General features: G+C 42.6%; 1 pseudogene across 1 annotated transcript in view; it reads left to right on the top strand.

Moving 5' to 3' along the window:
* The first annotated feature begins 225 nt into the window (after positions 1 to 225).
* The window catches only part of LOC308051484 (rapamycin-insensitive companion of mTOR-like), a 99,988-nt pseudogene continuing 87,261 nt past the window's right edge, over positions 226 to 12,952 (top strand). Inside the window, exons 1-2 of the transcript in view lie at positions 226 to 330; positions 6,585 to 6,649. The product of the transcript in view is annotated as a rapamycin-insensitive companion of mTOR-like (transcript). The remainder of the gene's footprint in view (positions 331 to 6,584; positions 6,650 to 12,952) is intronic.

Raw genomic sequence — 12,952 nt, 5'->3', positions numbered from 1 at the left:
TACTGGCTGTATTGTTGGCATGCTAGGACAACTTAAACTAGACTTTGAGGGCCAAGATTATTGGGATCAAAGGGGTTTTTGGGGAGCTCTTTAAGAAAGAAGTCAGAGAAGAACTACAAAGTTGTGGTCAGCCACTCCGAATAGTGTGTCGGAGAGTGGTCAAGATTCCTTGCAATCTATCCCCGATAAAAACTAGAGTGTGAAAATTTGTAATTAAAAGATACGATGAACAGAAGTTCCTACCTGGGGCTCCTGAAGAATATCCTTGCTGCCGAGAAGATGGACTACCTCACTGCTGGCAGCAACCCAGCAGGCAAAGGAGGCAGAAGGGTAAAACAGTGGAGCATGTTAATTAGGTGGAATGTTGAGTTTACTACAGATGCTCAGTGGGATTATACATCCATTTTCCAAGAGCTTCCAAAGTGTGAAACCTGGTGATAATAAAGATTGTCCTGTAGCTCGACAGCAATACCGGGCCGTCAAACAAATGTTAAAAATTGGCTTAATTCTTCTTATAAGAATAGATGCAATATGTGGAAATAATCTTAATAATCCAGCTTCATTAGAACTACGGATCTGCTAGGGATGCCTTTAAATTTAACCCTCAGACTCCTTCACTCAGTATTACGGTTCTCCAGCAGCAACATTGCTGTGGTGTGGGGGGGAATAAAGCCCCCTTTTTGCTGCTTTAGCAGCGGGCAGACAGGTTATTCTATTTTTTTTTTCTTTCTCTTCTTGCTGCAGTTTAGATACCAGCAAGGCCACACAGGTGGCATAATCACTGGTACCAAGTGGGAGCTGCCTGGCTCTGGCAGACTTCTTGGTTACAATGAGCTGAGTTTATCTTGCAGCTTGACACAGGCCTGAAATTTATGTTCAAGTTGTACAGCACAGGCCTGGGATATTTTGCTTTTTTATTTTTCCATTTAATTCCAGCCATAATACACTTTATATGCAATTCCAATTAGCTGAGCAATAGTTACATTCCTCAGCCCCGTTTACCTTTTGCAATTTCTTACAGATGTCAAAAACCAGCATATTAACCATCAGTCCATTATTTTCATTTTTCTAGATGCAAATCAGTTCAGATTCTAGCAACTTTTAAATACAACCTCTTCCAAGTTCACATCCATCATAGCATTTAGTTTTCTTTCCCATACCTCCAACTAGCACATAAATTCAATGCGAATCAGAGTTTAACAACTTACATATTTTTCTGGTTTTGAAATTGTTATACAACAAGAGCAAATTACAGTACTGTACTTCATCCTATTTTTTCCAAGGTTCTTTAGAACAACATTAATTGCAATACAGCACTGTAACTCAGAATCCCACATTCAAGCCACATTTTAGTACAATATCGTTTCAAGTTTTCTTTTATCAGAGGATTCCCCCACAAAGTTACTCTAATGTGTAAGGATGCATCTTAAGGGGGAGCAAGGTGGTACTTTAGTAGCGGAACTGGTTCCCATTTTGTAATTATCTCCCCAAGCGACATTCTTTTGATACCAAATATAAATATGCAAACAAAAATACTGAGCTCAGATATGCAAACCAAATACCAAGTTCAAATATGCAGATGGATCACAATTACACTTATTCAAGACAATATCTTGATTTTAGCATTGCACCTTTGAGCTGCTTACTGCTCAGCCAGGCAGAGGTACCGCTGGGTCTCCCTGACAAAACAGGTCAGTGCGGGCTGGAGCTCCATCGGCACCCGCCCCCCTCCCCCCCCCCCCCCCCCCGCCACTGCAGCAAGCTGGACTGGGCAAGGCTTTTATTAGTGTCTCATGTGGTGTGCTACAACTGTTATCCCAAAACCAGGATTCTTTACCTGGTGTGCATACAAGAGAGCTAAATTTAGTACACCAAGATGAGACACAGCCTATCACAGAGTTGCACAAGTCTGGATGCTGGAATAAAGCTAGCATGTTAGAAAGAAAAGTAACAGCTATTACACACACAATCTTATCATCACATTCACGCAGTAAAGAACTAAATTACTCATGGTCTTCTGTATTATCACGAAATGTCTCGTGATTTAACAGTCTGTGAACTTACTGTACCATGTAACAGGCAAAGACTTATTTAAACTGTAGTATGCTTAAACAGATACCTACAAAGAAAACAGGTTAATGAGGAAAGCATCTTGCAAACTTCTGCAAGTTTTGTATGACGTGTGTGTTATCAGTTAATTCTCTCAGCTTGTTGAAGTTCAAACCATTCTGCCTGTAAAAAACTGTCTGCAATGACCTAATGATCTCTTGTAGAGATTTATTTTGTCTTGCTCTTCTCGCTTTAAAAACAACATTATTTGCAACAAAGTGTTATACTTCATGGTTCTATTCTCTGGCCACTTTTCCAATCATCTAACTTACACAGCAGCCACCATTGATTACAATATTTCACAAGATCTTCCCTCCTCATATTTCCAAGTGCTTTCCTACGTTCTAAAACACCTCCCAATACCGATTTCTTAGGAACATGAGTGAAAACAGTTGTTTCTGACTCCATCTCGTAAGTGAAAACCATGAGAAGAGGGAGGGAGGGAGGGAGGAGGGGGAAGCACAGAGCAACTTGCAGAGGAAGTGAGAGAAGGAGGGAGAAGGCTTACAGTGCACTTACACAAACAATACCACAAAGAAACAACTGTAACAACAACCAGTAAAACAATTAACTGACATTCCTGACCAGCTGCTTGATTTTCAGAGAGGCAATACACAGAAGCACGTAATATGTACTGTAAAACTCGCGGATATAGCTTATGTACAGGGGAAACAGCTTGTTCTATTACTAACGCAATCCCACAGATCTCTTGTTCAACAAGGACTGCTTGTCCCTGTTACACTCAGGGATTAGTGGCCACAAATAAAATTTACTCACCCGTTGGATTGTGTAGTTGCCACCACACACACTCTGCTCAATGAAGAGCCTCACAGGGGTCACACACTCACACGGGGCACCATTTGCGGCGATGAGGAACTATTTATACAGACGCAGACAGAGATGCACAGGCACAGAGTTCTTGTTAGCAGCCAGAGCAGAGCCAGGCAGAGCTGAACCCTCTTTTATTAACAGTTCTCAATTTGTAGGTTTACAGATATGGTCTTGGCCCAAGAGGTTAGACAGGATGTTTTTTCTTAAAATGTTATCCCAAACACACCACACTCATGTAGTGACTGCTTTCAGTCACGTTCCTGTGCATATTTTGTGGGTGGCATTCTCATCCACTCATTCACACGCCCAGGCCCAACGTTCACACATCATACATATGGGGACAGTTTTCCAACCCGAGATATTATTCTCACTGGCCTGGGCTATCACTCCTATTGAGATTGAATTTGGAAATAAAAATTGTACTTGTAAATCTTCAATCTTGTGCTAAAAATGGACAGATATGGTTGAAATGTTCAGAATGTGCAACAGTTTATTGATGTATTTTTGCCTGCATAAATTCAACCTTTCCACTGATTTTTTCCAGAGGTACAAATTCTATGGAATTGATAGTAGGCCAAGCCAAGTATCAGTTACGGGACACTTGGTGGCACCTTTCTTTCTATGCCTGTCCTGCTGTGGAAAAACATGACAATGAACCATCAGTGTCAATCTTGGGTTTAAAACTCACCCAAGCCCTCTTTTTGAATTCAGATGTGCTTAGGTTACCAATTACAAAACTAATACCTCTTCTGAAAAGAGCTTAAAGGCAGCAAGAATCATAGAATGTCCTGAGTTGGAAGGGACCCACAGGGATCATTGAATTAAACTCCTATCCCTGCATATGACAACCCTACAGTTCACACCATGTGTTTGAGGGCATTGTCCAGTCTCTTCTTGAATGCTGTCAGGCTTGGGGCCGTGACTACCTCCCTGGGGAGCCTGTTCCAGTGTTCCCACTACCCTCAGGGTGAAGAACCTTTTCCTAATGTCCGAACTAAACCTCCCTTGGCACATCTTCCTGCCATTCCCTCGGGTTCTGTCATTGGTCACCAGAGAGAAGAGATCAGCACCTGCCCTTCCTCCTCCCCTTGTGAGGAAGCTGAAGATCGCAATAAGGTCTCCCCTCAGTCTCCTCTTCTCCAGGCTGGACAAACCAAGTGACTTTAGCTGTTCCTCTTACGGCTTCCCCTCCAAACCCTTCACCAGTTTTGTAGCCTTCTTCTGGACACTCTGCAGCAGCTTTATATCTTTTTTATAGTGTGGTGCCCAGAACTGCACACAGTGCTCCATTTGAGGCTACACCTGTGCAGAGTAGAGCAGGACAATCACCTCCCTCAAGTGGCTGTCAATGCTGTGCTTGATGCACCCCAGGACACGGTTGGCCCTCTTGCCTGCCAGGGCACACTGTTGGCTCATGTTCAACTTGCCGTCAGCCAGAACCCCTGGATCCCTCTCCGCAGAGCTGCTTTCCAGCATCTCGTCCCCCAGACTGTATGTACAGTCAGGGTTGCCGTGTCCCAGGTGCAAAATCTGGCACTTGCCCTTGTTGAACTTTATGTGGTTGGTGATTGCCCAGTTTGCTAATTTGTCCAGATCCCTCTGCAGGGCCTCTCTGCCCTCGAGAGTGTCAACAGCTCTTCCCAATTTTGTGTCATTGGCGAGCTTACTTTAGTATTCCCTCAAGTCCTGAGTCTAAGTCATTCATGAAGACATTGAAGAGTGTTTGGCCCTATGCTGGATCTCTGTGGAACCCCACTATTGACTGGTCACCAGCTTGACATAACTCCATTACTCCCTTTGAGCCCAGCCCGTCAGCCAGTTGCTCATCCACTGGATTGTATGTTTATCCAGCCATCCAGCTGGCCATCTTGTCCAGGAGGATACTGTGAGAGACAGTATCAAAGGCTTTACTGAAATCCAAAAAGATCACATCAACAGGCTTCCCTCAATCAAATAGGTGAGTAACCTTGTAGTAGAAAGAAATTAAGTTTGTTAAGCAGGACTTTGCCCTCATGAACCCATGCTGGCTGGGACCAATGACTGCGTTGTCCTTCAGTTGTTTTTCAGTAACTCCCAAAATAATCTTTTCCATGATTTTACCAGGCACAGAAGTGAGGCTGGCAGGCCTGTAGTTGCCAGCATCATCCCTGTTGCCCTTCTTGTAGATTGGGACAACATTTGCCAGCTTCCAGTCATCTGGGACCTCTCCAGATTCCCAGGACCATTGAAAAATCAGGGAGAGAGGTCTCGCTATGACATCAGCCAGCTCTTTAAGCACCCTTGTCTGAATCCCATCAGGCCCCATCGACTTGTAGGGATCTAGCTGGAGTAGCACATCTCATACATGTTCCGGATTGATTAGGAGTTTATCGTTCTCGCAACCATGGTTTTCTAGCCCAGGGTTATGGGGGCCCCTGAGTCCATCATTGGTGTTGAAGACTGAGGTAAAGAAAGCATTAAACATCTTGGCTTTGTCTGTGTCCCTGTTAACAAGGTGACCATGCTCATCGAGTAATGGGCCAATGTTATTTCTAGCTTGCCTTTTGCCATTAATATATTTTAAAAAGCCTTTTTTATTGTCCTTCACAGTAGTGGCCAGCTTCAACTCTAATTGAGCTTTGGCAGCATGAATTTCCTCCCTACAATGGTGAGTGGCATCTCTGTAGTCCTCACATGATGCCTGACCTTGCTTCTTCTCACCATGTAATTTATTTTTTCCCTGTATTTCAAGAAGAAGATCCCTGGCTTTTTGCCTCGCCTGCTAGATTTTCAGCATTTTGGAATTGACTGATGCTGTGCTTTTAGTAGGTGGTACTTAAGAAATTACCTACACTGATGGACCCCAACACCTTGAAAAGCTTCTTCCCAGGGCATCTTAGTAAGTAGTTTTCTGAGCACCCTGAAGTATGCTCTCCTCATATCTAGTGTTAAGGTCTTGCTGGCAGTTTTCCTTCTGTTAGCAAAGATTTTGAACCTGCCTGCTTTGTGGTCGCGGTGGCCAAGGGAGCCACCAGTCACCACTTCTCCCACGAGACCCTCTCTGTTAGTAGTGAGAATTAAATCTAGGAAGGCTCCTTTCCTGGTTGGTTCCCTTAGTACCTGCACCAAGAAGTTATCGTCCAGATGCTTTAGGAATCTTCTGGACCTGTTGGTGCCAACTGTGTGATATTCCCAGTTGACATATGGCAAGTATACGTCTCCCATAAGGACAAGGGCAGGTGACTCAAAGGCTTCACTTAGTTCTTTAAGGAATAACTCATCAGTATTGTCATCCTGGCAAGGTGGCCTGTAGTAGACACTCATGACGACTTTCACTTTATTTGCCTGACCCTTAATCTTAACTTTGCCATCGCCAACTGCCAGCTCCATGAGGAGTAATCTGGAATTGAATAATTGGCCAGTAGGCAGCTTACACAATTGTGCAAGCTTTTCTCTACTGTGACAGTCCACAGGTTTGCATTTCTGACATATATAGACATAGAATACTGACAGCATAAATTATTAGGAAAGTCTGAAGTTGGTAAGTTTCTGCTTCCCAAGAATGAAATTCCTCAGTTTTCTTTAAAAGTATTGACAGAAATCTTCATTTTTACATAGTCATTTTTAAAGACTTAAAAGTAACAGATGTTTTCTTTTATTTTCAGCTTCTTAATAATACTGGCCATGCTGAAGAAAAACTAGGTTTTACGTATGACAGCATCATAATATGGTAAGTAGTAAGGAGCACTAGAGCAATACTAGTACTAGTACTTTAATCGTTCTAGGTCCAATTAATTTTATTTGTCCTTTTTAGATAGTATTTTGTAGTTCTGATGTGTTTGAAATTTCATAATGCAAATATGTGCACCTTACAAATATTTTAATGAGTAAAATCAAATACATTATATGTTTTCAGGCAAAGAGGGGAAAAACCCCTCCAAGATCAAGTGTGGATTTCATTATTATATTCCTCATAAATGTAAAAATACCTCTAAATATCTTAGTATTTGTAAAAAGCACTTCTAGTAAAAATGTACTCTTACAGAAATTAGAGCATACTCTTGATGTAGACCTAAGATTTCAAGGTAAACATTTTATGTTAATTTGTTGTGAATATATGTCTTTGTAGCATCACTTTCTTTGCTACTAAAACACCCTGTTTATGTACTTTCAAGGGTAATTTTTCTATTTTTTGTTGCTATTTCTGACAGCCTTAATGTTATTACTCTCACAGATAAATCCTTGGTGTTTCTGCACAATGCATGCATTAATGTCAACAGTTTTCCATTTATTTTTGTTCTGTTTGGCCCATAGAATCATTTTGGATGGAAGAGACCCTCAGGATCATCAAGTCCAACCATAATCTAACCTAAATCTAGCGCTAAACCATGTCCCTAAGAACTTTGTCTAAACGCCTTTTAAATACCTCCAGGGATGGTGACTCCACCACTTCCCTGGGCAGCCTGTTCCAATGCCTGACAACCCTTTCTGCGAAGAAATTTTTCCTAATATCCAGTCTAAACCTCCCCTGGCGCAACTTGAGCCCATTTCCTCTTGTCCTATCATTTTCTACTTGGGAGAAGACACCAACACTCTCCATGCTGCAACTTCCTTTCAGTCAGTGGTAGACAGCAATAAGGTCTCCCCTCAGCCTTCTTTTCTCAAGGCTAAACACCCTCAGTTGCCTCAGCTGCTCCTCATAAGACTTGTGCTCCAGGCCCCTCACCAGCTTCATCGCCCTCCTCTGCACTGTCTCTAGTACTTCAATGTCCTTCTTATGATGAGGGGCCCAAATCTGAAGACAGCATTCAAGGTGTGACCTCACCAATGCTGAGTACAGTGACAATCACTTCCTGCTGGCCACACTATTCCTGATACAAGCCAGGATGCTGTTGGCCTTTTTGGCCACCTGGGCACACTGCTGGCTCATATTTAGATGGCTGTCAATCAACATGCCCAGATCCCTTTCTGCCAGGCAGCTTTCCAGCCACTCTTCCCTGAGCCTGTAGCGTTGCATGGGACTGTTGTGACCCAAGTGCAGGACCCAGCACTTGGCCTTGTTACACCTCATACAATTGGCCTCAGCCCGACAATCCAGCTGGTCCAGATTCCTCTGTATGGCCATCCTACCCTCCAGCAGATCAACACTCCCACCCAATTTGGTGTCATCTGCAAACTTGCTGAGCGTACACTCAATCCCCTCATTCAGATCGTGGATTAAGATATTAAAGAGAACTGGCCCCGATACTGATCCCTGGGGAACACCACTCGTGAACGGCCGCCAACTGGATTAGGCTCTCTTCACCACAGGTCTTTGGGCCTGGCCATCCAGCCAGTTCTTTATCCATCGTAGAGTACACCCATCCAGGCCATGAGCTGCAGCTTCTCCAGGAGAATGCTGTGGGATATGGTGTCAAAGGCCTTACTGAAGTCTAAGTACACTACATCCACAGCCTTTCCCTCATCTACTAGGTGGATAACCTTGTCATAGAAGGAGATCAGGTTGGTCAAACAGGACCTGTCTTTCATAAACCCATGTTGACTGGGCCTAATCATATGGTTCTCTTGTATGTGCCACATGATGTTACTCAAGACCATCTGCTCCATGACCTTGCCCAGCACTGAGGTTAGACTGGCAGGTCTGTAGTTCCCCGGATTGCTCTTCTGGCCCTTCTTGTAGATGGGCATCATGTTAACCAACTTCCAGTCAACTGGGACCTCCCCATTTAGCCAAGATTTCTGGTAGATAATGGCAAGTGACTCGGTGATCAGCTCCGCCAGCTCCCTCAGCACCCTTGGGTGCATCCCATCTGACTCCATAGACTTTTGGGTGTCCAAGTGGTGTAGCAGGTCACTAACAATTTCCCCTGGGATTACTGGGGCTTCATACTGCTCCCTATCCTTGTCTTCTGACTCAGGGGACTGGGTATCTGGAGCACAACTATTCTGACTATTAAAGACTGAGGTGATGAAGGTATTTAGTACCTCAGCCTTTCCCTCATCCGCTGTCACTTTGTGTCCCTCTGCATCCATCAGGGGATAGAGATTTTCCTTAGCCCTCCTCTTCTTGCTAATGTATTTATAGAAACATTTCTTCTTGTCTTTCACAGTGGTGGCCAAGCTCAGCTCTAGTTGGGCTTTGACCCTTCTGATTTTCTCCCTGCATAACCTCACAGAGTTCTTGTATTCCTCTTGAGTACCCTGCCCCTCCTTCCAAAGGTTATAAATTCTCTTTTTATTCCTAAGTTCCAGCCACGGCTCTCTATGTAGCCAGGCTGGCCTTCTTCCCCGCCAGCTCGCCTTCCAGCACACGGGGGCAGCCTGCTACTGCACCTCTAAGATGACCTTCCTGAAGGGAGACCAGCCTTCCTGGACTCCTTTGTCCTTCAGGACTCCTTTCCTAGGGACTCTGCCAACCAGCCTTCTGGACAGGTCATAGTCTGCCCTTCACAAGTCCAAAGTGGCAGTTCTGCTGACCACCCTTCTAACTTCTCCAAGGATAGTAAACTCAGTTGTCGCGGTTGAGACGGACAAACAACATAGACCATGTTCTTCCAGAATGAAAGTAGAAGATGCCATATATTGCCACAAGTGCATTTTTATACAGTTTTACCAATTCATGTGTCTCTTCTCTTTTTTTTTTAGGAAAAAAAAAGACAGAACGGGGGGAGTAAAGCCCCCCTTTATCCACTTAGCAGCAGGCAACCAGGTTTTTCCATTTTTATTTTTTTTTCTTTCTCTTCTTGCTGCAGTTCAGATGTAGCCAAGGCCACGCAGGTGGCGTAATCACTGGTACAAAGTGAGAGGCTCTGGCAAACTCCTCAGTTACAATGAGCTGAGTTTATCTTGCAGCTTGACACAGGCCTGAAATTTATATTCAAACTGTAGAACACAGGCCTGGGATATTTTGCTTTTTTGTTTTCCCATTTCATTCCAACCACAATATACTTTATATGCAATTCCAAGTAGCTCAACAATAGTTACATTCCTTAGCTTCATTTACCTTTTAAAATTTACAGATGTCAAAAACCAGCATATTAACCATCAATCCATTATTCCATTTTCCTAGATCCAAAACAGTTCATATTCTAGCAACTTTTAAATACAACCTCATACAATACCAAGTTCACATCCATCATAGAATTTAGGGTTTGTTTTGTTTCTGGTTTTGGTGGGGTTTTTTTTGTTGTTGTTGGTTTTTTTTTTGTTTGGTTGGTTGGTTGCTTTGTTTGTTTGTGTGTGTGTGATTTGTTTGGTTTTTTTTTCAATGCAAATCAGAGTTTAACAATTTAAATTATTTTCTAGTCTCAAAATTAGGAAATTAACTTACAGTACCATACTTCACCCATTTTTTTCCTAAGTTCTGCAGAACAACATTAATTGCAATACAGCACTAAAACCCACAATTCCACATTTAAGCCACATTCGAGTACAGTATCACTTCAAGTTTTCTTTTATCAGAATATTTCCCCAGAAGTTACTCTAATGTGTAAGGTTGCATCCTAAGGAGGAGCAAGGTGCTATTTTAGCAGCGGAACTGATTCCTATTTTGTAATTATCTCCCCAAACAAAATTCTTTTGGTACCAAATATATATTTATGCAAACTAAAATACTGAGCTCAGATCTGAAAACCAAGTACCAAGTTCAAATATGCAGATGGATCACAATTACACTTATTCAAGACAATGTCTTGATTTTAGCATTGCACCTTTGAAACGCTTACTGCTCAGTCAGGTGGAGGTACCACTGGGTCTCCCTGACAAAATAGGTCAGTGCGCACTGGAGCCCAATCGGCACCTGCCCCCCCCACCACCGCTGCAGCAAGGTGGTCTGGGCAAGGCTTTTATCAGTGTCTCATCTGGTGTGCTACCTCTGTTATCCCCAAACCAGGATTCTTTACCTACTGTGCATACGAAAGAACCAAATTTAGCACACCAAGATGAGACACAGCCTATCTCAGAGTTGTGCAAGTCTGGATACCGGAATAAAGCTAGCATGCTAGAAAGAAAAATAACAGCTACTACACACAAAATTTTTCCATCACATTCACGCAGTAAAGAACTAAATTACTCATGATCTTCTGTATTATCACAAAACGCACATTTTGAGACCATGGATTCTCATTATTTAACAGTCTGTGAACTCACTGTACCACACAACAAAGACCTACTAAAACTGCAACATGCTTAAACAGATACTTACAAAGAAAACAGGTTAATAAGGAAGGCATCTTGCAGACTTCAGCAAGTTTACTGTGATCTGTGTGTTATCAGTTAACTCTCTCTCAGCTTGTTCAAGTTCAAACCGTTCCACCTGTATAACTGGCTGTAATTATCTAATGATTTCTTGTAGAGATTTATTTTGTCCTGCTCTTCTCTCCTTTAAAAACAACATTAATTGCAACAAAGTATTACACTTCAAGGTTCTATCCTCCAGTCACCTTTCCCATTCATGTAACTTACACAGCAACCAACACTGATTTCAGTATTTCACAAGATCTTCCTTCCTCATGTTTCCAAGTGCTTTCCTATGTTTTAAAACACATCCCAATACCGATTTCTTAGGAACACAACTGAAAACAGTCATTCCTGACCCCATCTCGTAAGTAAAAACCATGAGAAGAGGGAGGGAGGGGGTAAGCACAGGGCTCCTTGCAGCGTGAGTGGGAAAAGTGGGGAGAAAGTTTTACGGCGTACTTATACCACAAAGAAACAATTCTAACAACAACCAGTAAAACTATTAACTCACATTCCTGACAAGCTGCTTGATTTTCAGAGGAGCAATACACAGAAGCACGTAATATGTACTGTAAAACTCACAGACAACACGTTGATAGCAAACATTAGCATTCTCTACTGCTAATTTCAACACCAGTGCTTCCTTAGCTTCCAACTTTTCAACCTGCTTATTGATGGCCTCTTGAAGATGGTCAATAAATTGCATGTAATTCTCATTGAGACTCTGATTAATAGTTGCAAATGATTTGGCTGCTTTGTCGGTTTCAGGCACCTTTATCATAGCTTAATATGCAAGGTCTGTTGACTGCCTCAGGGTTTCAAAAACTAATAGCGCCTGTAATTGTGGTGTATCAATTAGTGTCTCTTCCAAGAGTTGGGGGATACCTGCCTCTTTCAACGAGTCCCTATCATTCTGTCCTAAATGATCTATAGCTGTTACATTGCATAGGTCTAATTTTACTTGAGTCTTTCATGGTCTTTATCTGATCTTGGGGCAACACGTACACATACTCCTTTTCCTTTTAACTTTTCAAGCAAATGCTGCAGACCCTCATCCTCATCCGAGTCATCAGGTAACGTGGACTTGAACGGTGCTGGAGAGTCATTAGTAACAGGGGGGTTCGGGGTTTGGAACAGTGCCCTTTTTTTTTTTTGTTGTTTTCCAAATCTAGTCCAGGGAAGCCACCCCTCTCCGCTGTCTCTCCCTGTTCCCATTGCCCTTTTAATCCTCTCAAAGTCTCTAGCAATAAGTGCCATATCGTTAACAGTTCAGTTGTTTCTTTGGATCTTTGCCCCATAGTAACATAGTCCTTCGTAAAGTCAATTCCAGAAGGCTAATACCCTGCTTCTTGAGAAGCAACTTCCATGTAGATAATATAATACCCTCTTCTTTAGATAGATTAGATTTAGATAGATGTTGTTTAGGTCTCCCAATTCTGTCTCGAAGATACCAGTTGCATCCCTTCTCGTTCGCTTCGAAGGGGTAAGAGGTTGCCCATGTAACCATGCTAACTACCCTGCATAGGATGCACTTGGGAATGGTGAACAGACTGGTTTAATTGTAAAGATATTGATCTGCATTGATAGTTCGAATTGTTTGAGGGACCATGATGGATTAAATAATAATTGTTGCTGTCCTGTATTTTTGACCACATATGGTCCAATTACAGAAATCTGTGGGGATAGTATTTCTTATCTTTTACAGTTGGGATGGATGTTAAGTGGTGGATATTGTTGTGCTAGGCTCAGCAACATCAATTTTGAATTTAAATGACAGTCCCACATCTCTGCGAGC

This window comes from Nesoenas mayeri (assembly GCF_963082525.1).
Source record: "Nesoenas mayeri genome assembly, chromosome: W".
Taxonomy (NCBI): Eukaryota; Metazoa; Chordata; class Aves; order Columbiformes; family Columbidae; genus Nesoenas; species Nesoenas mayeri.
The sequence above is the reverse complement of the archived record's forward strand: the minus strand, read 5'-3'. Positions and strand labels throughout refer to the sequence as shown.